Source organism: Hyla sarda, chromosome 9, assembly GCF_029499605.1.
Source record: "Hyla sarda isolate aHylSar1 chromosome 9, aHylSar1.hap1, whole genome shotgun sequence".
NCBI classification, from domain to species: Eukaryota; Metazoa; Chordata; class Amphibia; order Anura; family Hylidae; genus Hyla; species Hyla sarda.
The window spans coordinates 14,358,117-14,374,434 of NC_079197.1; the positions used below are offsets into that span (position 1 = coordinate 14,358,117).

At 41.6% G+C, this 16,318-nt stretch overlaps 2 protein-coding genes across 8 annotated transcripts in view; one reads left to right on the forward strand and one right to left on the reverse strand.

The window, feature by feature from the left end:
* The window catches only part of ANGPTL2 (angiopoietin like 2), a 34,486-nt gene extending 22,888 nt beyond the window's left edge, over nucleotides 1-11,598 (reverse strand). The window contains exon 1 of the mRNA XM_056538123.1: nucleotides 11,005-11,598. The gene's annotated coding sequence lies outside the window, so the exon portion shown is untranslated. The remainder of the gene's footprint in view (nucleotides 1-11,004) is intronic.
* The window catches only part of RALGPS1 (Ral GEF with PH domain and SH3 binding motif 1), a 409,196-nt gene that overhangs the window by 202,372 nt on the left and 190,506 nt on the right, over nucleotides 1-16,318 (forward strand). The gene's annotated exons all lie outside the window — the stretch shown is intronic.

The following is a 16,318-nucleotide window of genomic DNA, read 5'->3' on the forward strand; positions in this document are numbered from 1 at the left end:
ATTTCACGTATACTCATACTTAGAAGGTCTGCATTCATTCCTTTCTTTAACTACTAAAACCACCCCTCTAAGACAGATTATAGGGAAAGGGAGAATGTGATTTGCACAGTATTTATTTACTTCCAAGATCTTAGAGAAAGCTGAGTGACAGCTCCCATGGACACTGAACAGAAATGGCTCAATAAAATGTTACATTTGCAGATATTTCTGTATCTGCTGGTCTTTAAAGGGGTATTTTAATGTTTTTAATGAACTGGTGCCAGAAAGTTAAACAGATTTGTAAATTACTTCTATTTAAAAATCTTAATCCTTCCAGTACTTATTAGCAGCTGTATGCTACAGAGGAAATTCTTTTCTTTTTGAATTTCTTTTTTGTCTTGTCCACAGTGCTCTCTGCTTACACCTCTGTCTATGTCATGAACTTTCAAGAGCAGCATAGGTTTGCTATGGGGATTTTCTCCTGCTCTGAACAGTTCCTGATACGGGCATCAGGTGTCAGCAGAGAGCACTGTAAACAAGACAAAAAAGAAATTCAAAAAGAAGAATTTCCTCTGTAGTATACAGCAGCTAATAAGTACTGGAAGGACAAATCTTTTTTTATAGAAGTAATTTACAAATCTGTTTAACTTTCTGTCATTAGTTGATATTAAAAAAAAAAAATTATTTCCACCGGAGTACCCCTTTAAGATAAAAATGTTTTTATTTTGTCTTTATGGAAAGACCTAATCAGGATTACGAAAAGACATATGGAAACTATTTAAGGTAGCTGAAAATTATGATTCTTGGATAAGGAAAAGCTCCCAAGGCTATGTAGTCATGTCCGCTGACTTTTAACTACCCCCGACTCCCTTTCTGTTCTAAGTTGTAATCTGGTATAGTGCTGAGCACGCAGTTGCTGTTAAGGAGAAGCCTTATATATGTTGGGGATTAGTGACGTTATCGAAGGAAGGTTCCAACTCTCCACCCATTAATGAGGTGATAGAAAATGTTCGTAGAGTAACGGTCATGTTTTGGAGCAAGATCTGCCAAAGGTGGAGATGATGCTGTCACTCCTGGACTATAGGACAGGGGCGGCCAACACTTAAAGGCTTTAGATCTTGGGACATTAACAGAAATTGGGCAGCTCCAGGGCCAGTCATAGCTTCTATAGTGCCCCCCTCCCCCCCCCCCCCCCCCCCCTTTAAAAAAAAGACAACCAATAAGCATATATTACAATCTCTACTAGGGCTTCTTTCCCTAAAACAACAAAAAGCTTTCAATTTCCTTTGCATTGCAGCGTCCCAACTACATTAATGACATTAAGATCTATAACACTTTTAATACTCTCCCGGCTAGTAACATAAAGCATTCCTGCTGGCTGTGACTTACAGGTCTCTTTGCCCAAAATCTTTTATATAGGGAGAACATAGGATGCATATGAGATGCCGTGCCAGATATGATCACATATTTCCATTGTGTTCAACTATATTGTACCATATAAATTTATATTTTGTGTTCATTATATGCTGTCTACATAGCAGCAGCATGTTCTGTAATGCTGCAGGGAATGTCTGCCTAATTCTAGGTCCAATATTCTCATCTCTGTTTTTCTTGTACAGATCTCTAAATTAGGTGTGTAGCCATAAAGCTTAAAGAGAAAATGCTGCCACCACTAGAGGAAGCTGTTGTATTAGGAACAGTGTGCAGCAAGCTCAGAAGCTCCCCCTACTGTTGACAGAAATGTATTGGTTAATGCAAAAATAATGCATGAGAATTGGTATTCTGTAACCATTGGCTGTATCAGTGTTTCCCAACCAGGGGGCCTCCAACAGTAGCAAAACTACAACTTCCAGCTGTCCGGCCATGTTGGCAGTTCTAGTTTTGCAACAACTGGAGGCACCCTGGTTGGGAAACACTCGTCTATATAGTTGGCAAATGTGTGTGTGTGTGGGGGGGGGGGGGGGGGGGGGATTTTTCCGCAAGTCCCATCTTTGCGCAATAAAAGAGAAAAAAAAGCTGTAAAAAAATTCCCACTTTACGAAACAAAATAATAAATATTTTTGTTCAAAAATGGAGCTTGTGCATTTTCTGCCAGTGCCCGCTATTTGCGAAATGTCTGTCCATTTTTTTCACTGCATGAACATGGCCTAATGGTTCTATAGAATCCCTTTGACTTAGGACCAGGTTGGAAGTGTTTACAAGGTACCTATCTTGGCTTGTCAAAAGCAACCTAAATCTGACATTAAAATGTTACTGTACATCTGTACATATAATGAAACTTTAAAAAAAAGCCAGCAATGTGAACAGAGTCTTAGATTCCATTTATCCTGTTATTACAACATTCTCAATCTGTGGCTCTGTTTGACAAGCTGTGTACATGTTGCTTCTTCCCTTCCAAGACCCTCTACTTAAAATAGATTGAAAGGTTGTTTCCAAAGAAAACTTTTGTAAAGCTGTGTTGTCTTTTTCTGGATGTAGCTTCTACAAATTTCGTCTTATGTTTGGATTGGGTTTTCTGGCATCGTACATGCAAACAACATTACACGGAACAAGTCTCAAGAACAACAAATGCAATACCCTGTGGTATTTCCAAAGATGATTCTTCCTGTTCTTAGCGAAGGTCAAACATGAATTCAGCAATGGGCGAATGTGGTTATAGTTCCCTACAGAATGGCGACTCCGAGGAAAGAAATTCCCAGGGGGCTATGGTCTCTGGAACAGATATGTCTCAGAATTTTCTGTATATGTCAAACTGTGTTTACCTATTCACTAGTTCTAGGGGAAGTTATAGCTATTTTCACAGAGGGTGGTTACCTAGCTTTACTCCTGAGTGATCCACGGGCCAAGCTATGCTACCTGCCATCCCCCATTTTTGTATTGCCACAAATTTGCCTTTCCTGGAAATCTGTATGACAGCACCATGCAACCATGTTCTCACCTAGATCTTAAAGAAGTAGTCTCATGCCGGACAGCACAGAAGGATAGGGGATAAGTTTTTCACAGCACTCCAGCCCCCCACGATCATCTGTACGAAGCCCCAGCTCTCCCACAGAGTGGTGCGCCACGACCCCCGTCTGAAGCCGGGCCTGCACCCCCCCTACATATATCTTTATGGGAGAGCTGAATGTTGCCGAACGTTTTTCTGTACTGTTGGACAATGAGACTTGTCCTTTAAAGTGTCGCTGTCATTTACAAAAGCTTTTGAAATGTCAAAAGTTTTAATTGGTTCGGAGTCTGAGTGTTTAGACCCAGACCAATCAGTAGCATGAGCCGGGAGAAGAGCGCACGCTGTGCCACGTGACCTAGACAAAGTTACAATGAAAGTCTATGGGTTTTCTTGGTTGCCTGCACAAAGAGAGCAAGGAGAGAACTGCTCAGCTGCCAGTTTCTTTCAGCACATACTAGTGTTCTGTCAGACCCGCGACCCAACAAAATGTAGGCTTGAGGCCTTTAGTCAGGAATGGTCCAATGTTTGTTTGTGTGTTTGTAAGGACACCTATGTTCATGTTGGCCTGTGTTCCAGGCACACATGATGCTCCATGTTTGTAATTTGTTTGTTAAAATTTAATGAAAACATAATTAAAAAATAATGTTTTTTTAAAGCAACAGATACAGGGGGTTATCCAGCTTTCCAAAATTGATGGCAGGGGTCCGACCCCAGCCAGCTTGTGTTCATGCAAGTGCTGAAGCTTCTTTTTTTTTTTCTTTTTTTTTTTAATCACTGCTCGTCCTGCATCATTTTCCTATTAGTAGCAGCGATGCAAGGTACTGCAGTGTTAATGTGATTGGGACAATGTTGCAATACTTTGCTTCACCACCGATATTATGGCAATGCAGTGACGAGTAAAAGTAAGCTACATGAGAACCGATTTGCGGATGTTCCAGGAATCAGACCCCACACTAAGATTTATGCCATTGGATAGGCCAACAATGTTATAAAGCTACACATTAGATAAGTGTTGGCTGAACCTCCCTGTTTAAGCAGGACTGGCCGATCATCAGATGTGTATGGTGGCGTCCCTATCACTATCCCTGATGATGCAGCTGTTACTGTGAAACATGTTAGGGAGTTCTATAGCGCAGTTGTTAATTCACTCTGGACTTTTATTATAAACAAGCATACTGCAGGTGCTGTTTTAGAGTTAGTAGTCATGACAATGGACCGATGACGTTATCTGCAAAATGGCAGATAGCTAACTTTTTGTCTCTCATGTACATGACTGTATTACGGATGCATGTTGTATGGATTCTATAGGTCATGCTGTGCCTTTATACAAGATCATCGTTCTTTAAATCATTTCATTTTGCCGAGAATATGGCGTCTTGCAGAGTCATCATAGGGGCGGCACAATGAAGCATCTATGGCTCCATAAGACAGAACTGCAGAGACTCTGTGTGCTGCTGTAAGGCTCTATGCACGTGGCTTTTCCATGCGTAGGACGCCTTAATGATAGAACAATAGAGAAAGGAGCTTCCCACATTTACTAATGCAAGATGTTGTTATAGGGGCTGAAAACGGTTGGATTCCCATGGAAGACTACATTCTATATTAAAGATGTTCAGCTTCTTGCAGTGTTGATAATATCCAGGAGTGAGCAGTATGGCAGGCATGTGTTACCTGGCATCATCTCCTCTGTATGCTTAGTGACTCATAGGTTTGTGGTAAATCTGTGAGTTATATATGCCATCATGTATCTGTGTGATATACAGCTCAGTAAGAAGACATAGACTGCATATACCTCGGAGCACAATTTCTCATTGCGGTTATGGTCTGGAACGAATTAAAGAGCTATAAATTACGGAACGTTGAGACTTAATATGGGCTTTGTTCTCAGCCATTGTCTGTAGATTCTCAAAGGTACAGAGTCGGTGAGGGATGAAGAAGTATTACGTATGGATCTGGCAGGAGAGCTTTTCCTAAGCTCAGCACCGCTTACCTGGTGTTGGATTTTTGTACTTCAGGATGGATAGAAATGCTGGTGGTACATGAACATGTAGTGTTTCTAAATCAGTGTGCCTCCAGCTTTTGCAAAACTACAACTCCCAGCATGCCCGGACAGCCTTTGGCCTCACTGTAAAGATGCACCATTCTCAAAGATTAAAGTGGTACTCCGGTGAAAAACTTTTTTTTCTTTAAATCAACTAGTGCCAGAAAGTTAAACAGATTTGTAAATTACTTCTATTAAAAAAATCTTAATCCTTCCAATACTTATTAGCTGCTGAATACTACAGTGGAAATTCTTTTCCGTTTTAAACACAGAGCTGTCTGCTGACATCATGAGCACAGTGCTCTCTGCTGACATCTCTGTCCATTTTAGGAACTGTCCAGAGTAAAAGGAAATCCCCATAGCAAACACATGCTGTTCTGGACAGTTCCTAAAATGGACAGAGATGTCAGCAGAGAGCTCTGTTTTTCAAATGGAAAAGAATTTCCACTGTAGTATTCAGCAGCTAATAAGTACAGGAAGGATTTAGATGTTTTAATAGAAGTAATTTACAAATCTGTTTAATTTTTTGGCACCAGTTGATTAAAAAAATAAATAAATAAAAAAAAGTTTTTCACCGGAGTACCCCTTTAATGTTGTCTATTACAAGAGTTAAGCAATGTGGGGACGATTAGTAAATGCATGGAATAGCCTTCCTGCAGAAGCATGCATGGGATAGGCGTAAGGTTATTCTTCATATAAGATAGGTATAAACATAAGGCTATTCTTCATATAAGATAGGGATAGGCATAAGGCTATCCTTCTTATAAGAAAGGGATAGGCACAAGGCTATTCTTCATCTAAGATAGGGATAGGCATAAGGCTATCCTTCATATAAGATAGAGATAGGTATAAGGCTATCCTTCATATAAGATAGGGATAAACATAAGGCTATTCTTCATATAAGATAGGGATAGGCATAAGGTTATCCTTCATATAAGATAATAATAGATATAAGATTCTCCTTCATATAAGATAGGGATAGCAATAAGGCACTATACTGCCAACCTAATGTGGGGGGAACTATACTGCCAACCTAATGTGGGGGGACCTATACTGCCAACCTAATGTGAGGGGAACTATACTGCCCACCTAATGTGGGGGGAACTATACTGCCAACCTAATGTGGGGGAACTATACTGCCTACTTAATGTGGGGGAACTATGCTGCCAACCTAATGTGGGGAAATTATACAAAAATATAAAATTGTACTATTCCGATCCCTATAACTCTTTTATTTTTCTGTATATGGGGATGTATGAGGGCTGTGATTTGTAGTTTTTATCGGTACCATTTTTGTTTTGATGGGGCTTTTCAATTGCTTTTTAAATATTTTTTATGGTATTTGAAGTGACCAAAAATGTGCAAATCTGGTTAGTGCACTATTACGATTTTGGGGCCCCTCTTTTGATTTTGCCCAGGGCCACACTAAGCCTAAAACCGGCCCTGGCTATCCTACATATAAGATAGGGATAGGTATAAGGCTGTCCTTCATATAAGATAGGGATGGGTATAAGGCTATCCTTCATATAAGATAGGGATGGGTATAAGGCTATCCTTCATATAAGATAGGAATAGGTATAAGGCTATTCTTCATATAAGATAGGGATAGGTATAAGGCTATCGTTCATATAAGATAGGGATAGACATACAGCTATCCTTCATATAAGATAGGGATAGACATAATGCTATCCTTCATATAAGATAGAGATAGGAATAAGGCTATCCTTCATATAAGATAGGGATAGGCATTAGGTTATCTTTCATATAAGATATTGATATACATTAGGCTATCCTTCATATACGATAGGGATAGACATATGGCTATCCTTCCATATATGATAGGGATAGGTATAAGGCTATCCTTCCATATAAGATAGGGATAGGCATAAGGCTATCCTTCATATAAGATAGGAATAGGTATAAGGCTATCCTTCATATAACATATCGATAGACATAAGGCTATCCTTCATATAAGATAGGGATAGACATAAGGCTAATCTTTACACTATATAGGGATAAGCATAAGTTTATCCTTCCTAGGACCAGAGGCTAGTATTCAGAATATCGGGCAGACTAGATGAGCCGAATAGTTCTATGTGTTTATACACATACGTAGGTTCAATTGTATGGCCCTTACCTGCCATCACTCGTCGGCCTCACAAGGTAAAAACGACCCATTCAGCCAATGAACGTTTACTCTCATGTCAGCTGATCCTGTCATCTTACATAATGACAGCCTGTTTTCCCAATAATTGCCTAGTGTAATAGGGCCTTAGGTCAGTTCATTGTTTGAGGTTTTCCAGCCAGTAACTAGTCAGATCGTAATAGTGCCCCTAGTGGCAAGAAAAGGTCCATTTCAGAAAAAAACCCATTGATGGACAATATGAAGGTACCCCCATTCCATAGGATATTGTTCTCAGTATTAGTATTTCATAGGTTTGGAATGCGTCAGTTTCTTACTTTGCAGTCTGTACTAAATGCTTCATTTTGACCGTATGCCATAATGCAAATATACAGAGATAATACGGTTCTCTGTACAGGCTTGTTATCCTGTATATTTATAGTAGATAGCAGAATCTAGAATGACTTGTTATTTTCACTGAATGTGACCGGCACACACACAGAACTTTGTACAATGTCAAAGCTTCGCTGCTCTGAACTTTTCACTCGGTGAGGACTTGGGGGGGACGGGACCCTTGTATGGTTTGTTCAGCTGCCTGGCTCTCCAGGAGTTACCAACCCAGCGGCTGCTATTTAAACCTTCATCTTGGATTGCAAGCTCTGCAGAATAGGGGTGAGGAGGCCGTATATAACACTTCTGAACTCGGGACATGCTGTATATAACCTGTCAGATCATCCTGGACTGCAATGTGGCATCATTCTGTTCTATATAGACAAACAAAGAACAATTCTGTCTCTGTTGGTTACATCAGCTCATTGCACTTCTAAACCCAACACAAAATACTTTATTGCCCTCAGCTTATATGCTAATGCAGTTGTCTCCAAACTGTGGACCTCTAGCTGTTGCAAACAGCTGTCTGGACCTGCTGGGAGTTGTAGTTTTGCAACAAGTTGGCTGTCCGGCTATGCTGGGAGTTGCAGTTTTCCAACAGGTTTGCTGTATGGGCATGCTGGGAGTTGTAGTTTTTCAACAGGCTGGCTGTATGGGCATGCTGGGAGTTGTAGTTTTGCAGCAGGTTGGCTGTATGGGAGAAACCTTACCCCTTTGGGCTCAAGTCTAATATGGAAACTCTTTTTACTATAGTCTTATGCTGTGTTTCCCAACCTGTGGCTATCCAGCTTTTGCAGAACTACAACTCCCATCATGCCCTGAGTATCTTAGAATCTAAAAAGCCAACTCTTTGTGTCGTATACAATGCGGTTCATGACACTTTGTACTACCAGTTCTACCTTGGGAGTTGTAGTTTTCAACAGCTGAAGAAGCCACTGGTTGGGGATTACTGTTACAGACCAGTGGTCTCCAAGCTGTTGCCCTCCAGATGTTGCAAAAATACAACTCCCAGCATGCCCAGACAGCCATTGACAAGTCAGCTTGGATGGTTGCCATCTTGGTTGTCACCCTATCACATGGTTGTCCAACTTGTGGCTCTCCAACTGTTGCAAAACTACAACTCCCAGCATGCCAAGACAAGCAACAGCTGTCCAGACATACTGTGAGTTGTAGTCTTGCAACAGGTGGAGGGCCACAGTTTGAAGACCGCTGCTATAGGGGATCACTGTAATAGACTATAGCAGTGTTTCCCAACCAGGGTGCCTTAAGCTGTTGCAGAACTACAATTCCCAACATGCCCGCATAGCCGCTGGCTGTCTGGGCATGCTGGGAGTTGTAATTTTGCATCATCTGGAGGGCCACCGTTTGGAGACCACTGCTATAGACCATAGCAATGAGATGTCACATGGTAACCACACTATTTTCCAGGATGGATACATGGTTGAGTGACTTCTCTGTATTGCCCTGACTACCATCATTGCTAAGTAGTTGTTCTCCTATGAGCTCGCTGCCCATAGCATAATACAGGAGAGGATCTGATGTCCCGAGGCAGCTGCCCGGAGCCCCTATCTGTTCCATCTAAATGAGTCACAATGAACACTCTGTAAGCCTTTATCTCAACAAAGTTAAACTTTTCTCTGCTAGTTCACTGATCCCCGGGTTGTAGAACGGAATATTGAGTGTCAGACAAATGACAGATGACCAGAAACTTGATCCATCCGTTAAATCCCTATTTTCCGGGACCCCTGCAGTCCCGAGACACCCAGAGGTCACATCAAGATAAGGACTTGGACATTGAGGAAATTGCAGGCTGCACAGTTCAAGAGACAGGCTAAAAGAATAGAGTGCATCAGGTTTTTTTGGGTTCTTTTTATAGACTGGAAACCAGTATATGGCAGGTGTATCGCACATTAGGGAGCTCCATAGAGAACAGGTTATTGCACCAGATGCCTCCGCAGAGTTTACAATCTGGGATGTTAACCAGCATGGCCTGAAACCAAAAGTCCCGACTAGGGTGCCTCTAGCCAAAGGCTGTCCGGGCAGGCTGGGAGTTCTAGTTTTGCAACAGCTGAAGGCACCCTGGTTGGGAAACACTGCTCTATATCATTCTTTTTTCCAGTGGTCTGCAAACTGTGGTGCTCCAGATGTTGCACAAAAGCTGTCAGGGCATGCTGGGAGTTGTAGTTTTGCAACAGCTGGATGCACCCTGGTGGGGTGCATCCAGTGGTCTGCAAACTGTGGTGCTCCAGATGTTGCACAACAGCTGTCAGGGCATGCTGGGAGTTGTAGTTTTGCAACAGCTGGATGCACCCTGGTTGCACCCAGGCCAGTCATCACCTGCACCTTGCAATATTTATATATTATATTTATTATTTAGTTATTTTTTTATTCTTTTTGCAGCTTTTGCAGCATGGTAGCTATTGTTTATGCAGAGCATTGCTATACTTTTTATTTGCACTTATTTGCTTATTGCAGAATTGCACAATCCGGCAATGCAGTAGCAATACATAGCTGGAGCGATGTACAGGAAGGAAGACAGAGAAGACTATAGATCTTTTTGTAACAGATACAATTGTGTATTGAATGGTTAAATACCCCCCCCCCCCCCACCTTCTTCTTCACACAGATATTGCTATATCAGCACAAATGCCACAATCTTTGCCAGCCAGAATGTAATGAATGTGGCTACTTGTCTTCCGTCCTGATACAATGTATCCACACTGGCACAGTAGAGCTACACTGTCTATTATTATAAGTCATGGGGTCTCCACTAAAATGATAGACTTTTGTGTTTCCCTATATATATATATATATATATATATATATATATATATATATATATATAAAAGGGGGGGGGACACAGAGGTTAAAATACCCAACCATATAAGAGATCTCGCCCTGATAAGCTGAACGCTTCGTCCAGTTGCTATGGGGATGGCAGCATCCAATGCTTCTATAGTATAGTTACCTATGGACCATTTAGAGGCCGGTGAAAGCATAGGATGTAAAGCAAGGGACTTTAGGGGATTAAACATGATTCCGCTCTCCGGACACATCATTTAACCCTTCTAAAAACGTTTTATCTGCAGCAGTTTACATACATTGTCCCTTTCCTGCAACATAATAACTTTATATTGTTTGTTTAAAGTTTTTTTTGTTACAGCATTTAAAAATATAACATAAAGTAAACACATCTGAATTTGTCTTCTATCCCTTTGGTTGGGTCAGGGTTTCCCAACCAGGGTGCCTCCAGCTGTTGCAAAACTACAACTCCCAGCATGCCCGGACAGCCAAAGGCTGTCCGGGCATGCTGGGAGTTGTAGTTTTGCAACAGCTGGAAGCACCCTGGTTGGGAAACACTGGGTTGGGTAGTTGCTGCAAGAGCATCATAAATTAGGTTGCAGCAAGTTTACCTGCAGTCCTATATAGAAGAACAGATAACACACTGTAAAATCACATGACCAGATGCCACAATACCAGATGAGTGTTCCCAACACCATTGCCGGGACGTTTTTTTTTGCATACCTTTCCAGGCTCACAGGCTGCCTTCTTTCCTGATCACAGATCTTCCTCGGTGATGTCTTCTAAGAATGTGGTCAGTTCTTCCAGTAAACTTTTTCCTCTCCCAAAGATTCTCCAGTTTAAAAGTTTTATAGATATTAATATGCAAAATGAATTCCGTAGTTTATTTGCGTTAATGCTGTGTTTGTTTGTTGCTACGGTTGGAGTCTGTTTTATTGTACTTGCATGTCCTCGCTTTCTAGCAGGGCAGGACTTTACCTGCTGCCTTGGAACAAGCTATGCCGAATCTCATCCCTGGATCCAGAGCCCATCTTTTCTTTCTTTTTTTTTTCCCTCTCTCTCTCTGTAAGTTTCTGACAGCCTTATTTGAACCTGAGCTCCTCGGCTCTTTTGTGCTGAAATTACATGATCTGGAAAGAGTAAAAGAGAAAAGAAGAAGAAAAAAAAAGTTGTACCCAGCATGTAAAAAAAAAGCAGCAAGGTCTATGGTTGGACAGTAGTTTTCCTCCACTCCCACAAAAGTGAGAGATACGCCAGCAGGAGACACAAGCACATAGCCCCCCCCTTCTCCTTCTGACCACAAACATGGGAGGGCGGCTGAATCACAACCTTAAAATGGTGATGTCATGGTTCTCTTACTGAAAACTAATTTGGCATGCCGGAGCTCCACCTCCCTTCCCCTGGCAGCCTTTGCCTGCAACACAAATGTCGACCTGCGGGGTGAAAAATACACAGTCCCTGAAGACGCAACTGGGCAAACTTGACCGATAAGAAGAAAGTCGTTGTGATGACTTGAGATGTCAGGGATTCAATCCCAGATATCTTCCTATTTTTTTTATTTAGTCGTTTTATTTATTTATTTATTTTTTTGCATTCAGTGAATACACTCTGAATTTTCTGCTAATATAGTAGAGAAAGTGGAACTTCCAACACCCACGAATCCATAACACAAAAAATCTTCGAAACAATTGGTTACACATTTCAGTGTGTACTGCCTCAAGTTACATAAAGGGTGATCATTTAAAGGGGTACTTTAAAAACTGGTGCCAGAAAGTTAAAGGGGTACTCTGCCCCTGGCATCTTATCCCCTATCCAAAGGATAGAGGATAAGATGTCAGATCGCCACGGTCCTGCTGCTGGGGACCCCGGGGATCGCCGCTGCGGCACCCCGCCATCATTACTGCGCAGAGCGAGTTCGCTCTGTGCGTAATGACGGGCGATACAGGGGCCGGAGCAGCGTAACGTCATGGCTCCGCCCCTCATGACATCACGGCCCGTCCCCTTAATGCAAGTCTATGGCAGGGGGCGTGATGACCGCCACGCCCCCTTCCCATAGACTTGTATTGACGGGGGCGGGCGTGACGTCACAAGGGGCGGAGCCGTGACGTAAGATGCTCCGGCCCCTGTATTGCCCGTCATTGCGTGCAGAGCGATCTCGCTCTGCGCAGTAATGATAGCAGGGGGCTGCAGCAGCGATCCCCGGGGTCCCCAGCAGCGGGACCCCGGCGATCTGACATCTTATCCCCTATCCTTTGGATAGGGGATAAGATGTCTAGGGGCTGAGTACCCTTTAAACAGATTTTTAAATTACTTCTATTAAAAAATCTTAATCCTTCCAGTACTTATTAGCTGCTGAATACTACAGAGGAAATTCTTTTATTTTTGGAACACAGTGCTCTCTGCTGACATCTCTGTCCATTTTAGGAACTGTCCAGAGCAGCATATGTTTTCTATGGGGATTTTCTCCTACTCTGGACAGTTCTTAAAATGGACAGAGGTGTCAGCAGAGAGCACTGTGGTCATGATGTCAGCAGAGAGCTCTGTGTTCCAAAAAGAAAAGAATTTCCTCTGTAGTATTCAGCAGCTAATAAGTACTGGAAGGATTAACATTTTTTAATAAAAGTAATTTACAAATCTGTTTAACTTTCTGGCACCAGTTGATAAAAAAAAAAAAAAGTTTTCCACAGAGTATCCCTTTAAGATTCCTAGTATTACATATAGCAGTTGACGTTGCACTTAATTATCTAATTATTTCTTTATATTTTACTTGGATCTTCTGCATCATTTCTACGTGAAGCTTGAGCTGATCGAAACTTAGGCTCTTTTCACACTGCCGTTTGTGCCCGGCAGTGTGACGGCCGTTAGAAGATAGCGGGAGAAAAATTTGTGCTAGCAATGTCTTTTTCTGCTGCTATCTTCTGGCAGAATATTGGGAGTCATGACGGATGTTAGAGGAATCCCATTCAAGTGAATGGGATCCTCTGTGCCCATTATGATTGCCATTAGGCTCCGTTACAATAACGGACGTTAATATCAGTCAAAGTAAAAAAAAAAAAGCCTTTAACATCCTTTTGTAACGGAGCCTCTATCATAGTGTGAAAGTAGCCTTACTCATAATCTCTACCCAAATTGTAAAGGATCAGTCACGATGACACAACTTTCTATACCAATTTATACATTTTGTGTTCTCTTAGGGATCGTAGACTGATGTTGTCTGCAGCTAATGCAGCTTGGTGTTCTCCTAGATATACACAGTGTTGTGTGTAGTGTTATTTTTATGCACACAGTCCATCGAGATAATGTCATTGTTTTTGGGCTCTCTTGGATGAGTTTCTACAAGTTCCAGTAATCAGTGCAAGACACGTCATATGATAGCACAGTTCTTATAAAAGTTTATTAGTAAAGATTTCTCTAACACAGCGTTTCCCAACCAGGGTACCTCCAGCTGTTGCAAAATTACAACTTCCAGCATGCCCGGACAGGCAAACGTGTTGGGAAACACTGAGCTAATATGTAGGAAAGTCTGCATAAAATGTGGTTATCGTGCAGAAATGCTACAGATTTAGTATGAATTTTTAATGCAGATTTTACCTTCCCTCTTGATTTCAACAATTCCATAACAAATATTATAAAATGTGCACCACAGGTCAGGATAATCTTTGTAAAAAAAAAATTTTAATCACATCTACTTTGTTGGAATTGTAATCTTCTGCCGATCTTTGTTTAAAATTCTGCACTAAATATCTGCAACAAATCTGTCTAGTGCACATTTATTGGAAAGCTTTACTTGATGGACCTCAGTGCTGGTTCTGCTCAGGTAGCTTAATTGTATCAGACTAGTAAAATGTTGCAAGGGAGCAGCCTTTTGTGCAGGGACACTGAAGCAAGCCAGGGACACTGCAACAGCTGTGTGTAAGGCTATGTTCTTACGATGGAATTTTCGTGCCAAATTCCACATGGAGATTTCACAGCAGCAGAGTCCCATTGATTATGCTGCATTGTTCACATAGCAGAATTTCCACGCCGGAAACATCTGGCGTGGAAATTCAAAATCCGGTTTCCACAGAAACCGTTTAAATGTTCTTCAGACTCCACATGAAAATGCATCGCCCTCTATGAGACGGCGCATTTCTGAGCGGTCCTAGCACTGGCATGTTCTGCCAGCACTCCGCTGTCAGGGGAATGTCTGCACGGAGATTTTCTGTGTGGACATTCCCAAGTGTAAACATTACCTAAGACTCCATACACAGCTTGATCTTCAGTTAGGACCAGTAACCTCCAGAATTCATACAACAAAAATCTTCACCATTAGATACATATGCAGTGTTAGGCCATGTTCATTTCTGTGTGGAATCTGGTGGAAAAATTTAGTTTGGAAATTCCATTTCAGCAGCGTCTCACTGTTTTCAATGGGATTCTGCTGCACCATGCACGAATTTCTGCGGCAGAAACATCTGCCACGGAAATCCTAATTCTGGTCGCCACCAAAATTATTGACATGTCAGTTCATTCAGCGGAAGCCGCTTGGAAATTCATTGGGGTCTTTGGAGACGGCACATTTCTGAGTGGTCTTAGAAGAGTGTCCGTAAGTGTTTTCTCGCAGACATTCTGCAAAATTTCCGCCATGTGAACATGGCCTTTGAGTCTGTTCACACTGAAGGAATTCAGTGAGAAGTTTCCTTGCTGACTTTCATCAGTGGATCCGTGCCGCTATCCTACGGAAGAATAAAAATGTTCAGTCTTCTGCCGGAATCCAATTCTTCTGCGAAAGTTCTGCTATGGAACTTTCAAAATGTGAAATACTATTGAAATCAATGGGAAGCTGCTGCAAGCGGAGTCTGCTAAAAATTTCCATAGTGTGAACAGGGCCTTATAGCTGACTTTAGCATTGGTTTCTTCCGCAGGTGATAGCCCTGGTGGGCTAAAGGAACATAAAGACAACTATAAGAAGAAAATAATATTCTCCTAACATCATGGAATTTAATCCATTAATGGAAAAGATTATGGGCCACAAAACAAATGTAAAATGTGTTTTTTCTATGGTGATTTGTCCTGAAGTTCATATCTACTTTGGTTTCTTTCATTGGGTCCATAATACATTGGGACCCTCGTTGTTCAGTATGACTTTCCCCATCAATTGAAGCCTTATCCAAACATACAATTTTCTTATGAAACATCCTGACATGGTGTCATTATATCCATCACACTCTTTAACATATATTATTTTACCCCAATTTATCTCTCTTAATTTCGCAGAAATGTTGGCAGCCGTTTTGTTTCTTTGTGCTCCGGCCAGAGTTTCAGTGGCAGTTCTGCTGATGAGTGAGGAAATGCTCCTTTGTGGGGGTTTCAGCTGAGAATTCCTCACTCGCTTTGTTGTTTTCTTTTCCGTTTGCTGCTTCAGACCATTCACAATCTCCTTCTTCTTGTCCTGAAATTAAGGTTTCTATTCTTCTATAAAAAAAAATGATCTGGTATAAGGTCTTAAAAAGTGGAAATGGTTAATGGAATTCTTTGGATGGAGATTATATTTTTCCTTCAATACTGTATTTTATAGCTTTATATAGGGTTTAAGATTTAGTTAATTCAGGGGAGGGTTAGGCCGTGCCTTTGGGCAGACAGTATTGGACCCAAAAATGTGTTATTGACTGTAGCTTTTAAGCTTCAAAACCAACCAGTAGCAAATTTCTATTTTTACTGATTAACAAGTTTAGCAAATATTAAAAAATAAGTGTCTGATCATGGGGGTCCAACCGTTGAAAGCCCTGCAATGTCTTTTATGGGGCCTGATTACTCACCAGTCCACAGACCAACTTGGCCTATTCCTTCGGGGACGAGCAGGAGTGACGGCTGGGGCCAAATGGTAAGTTGAGTGGCGAGTGCCAGGCCCCATACAGGAGATTGCAGATGGTTCAACATTTGGATGCCAAGTCAAAACCAGAGCTGGAGTCTATACATATGCACGTGTGTCAGATTTTACATTGATTTCTGCCTAGATTCTATGCTGAAATGAACATCGAATATAACAGTAGGTGGT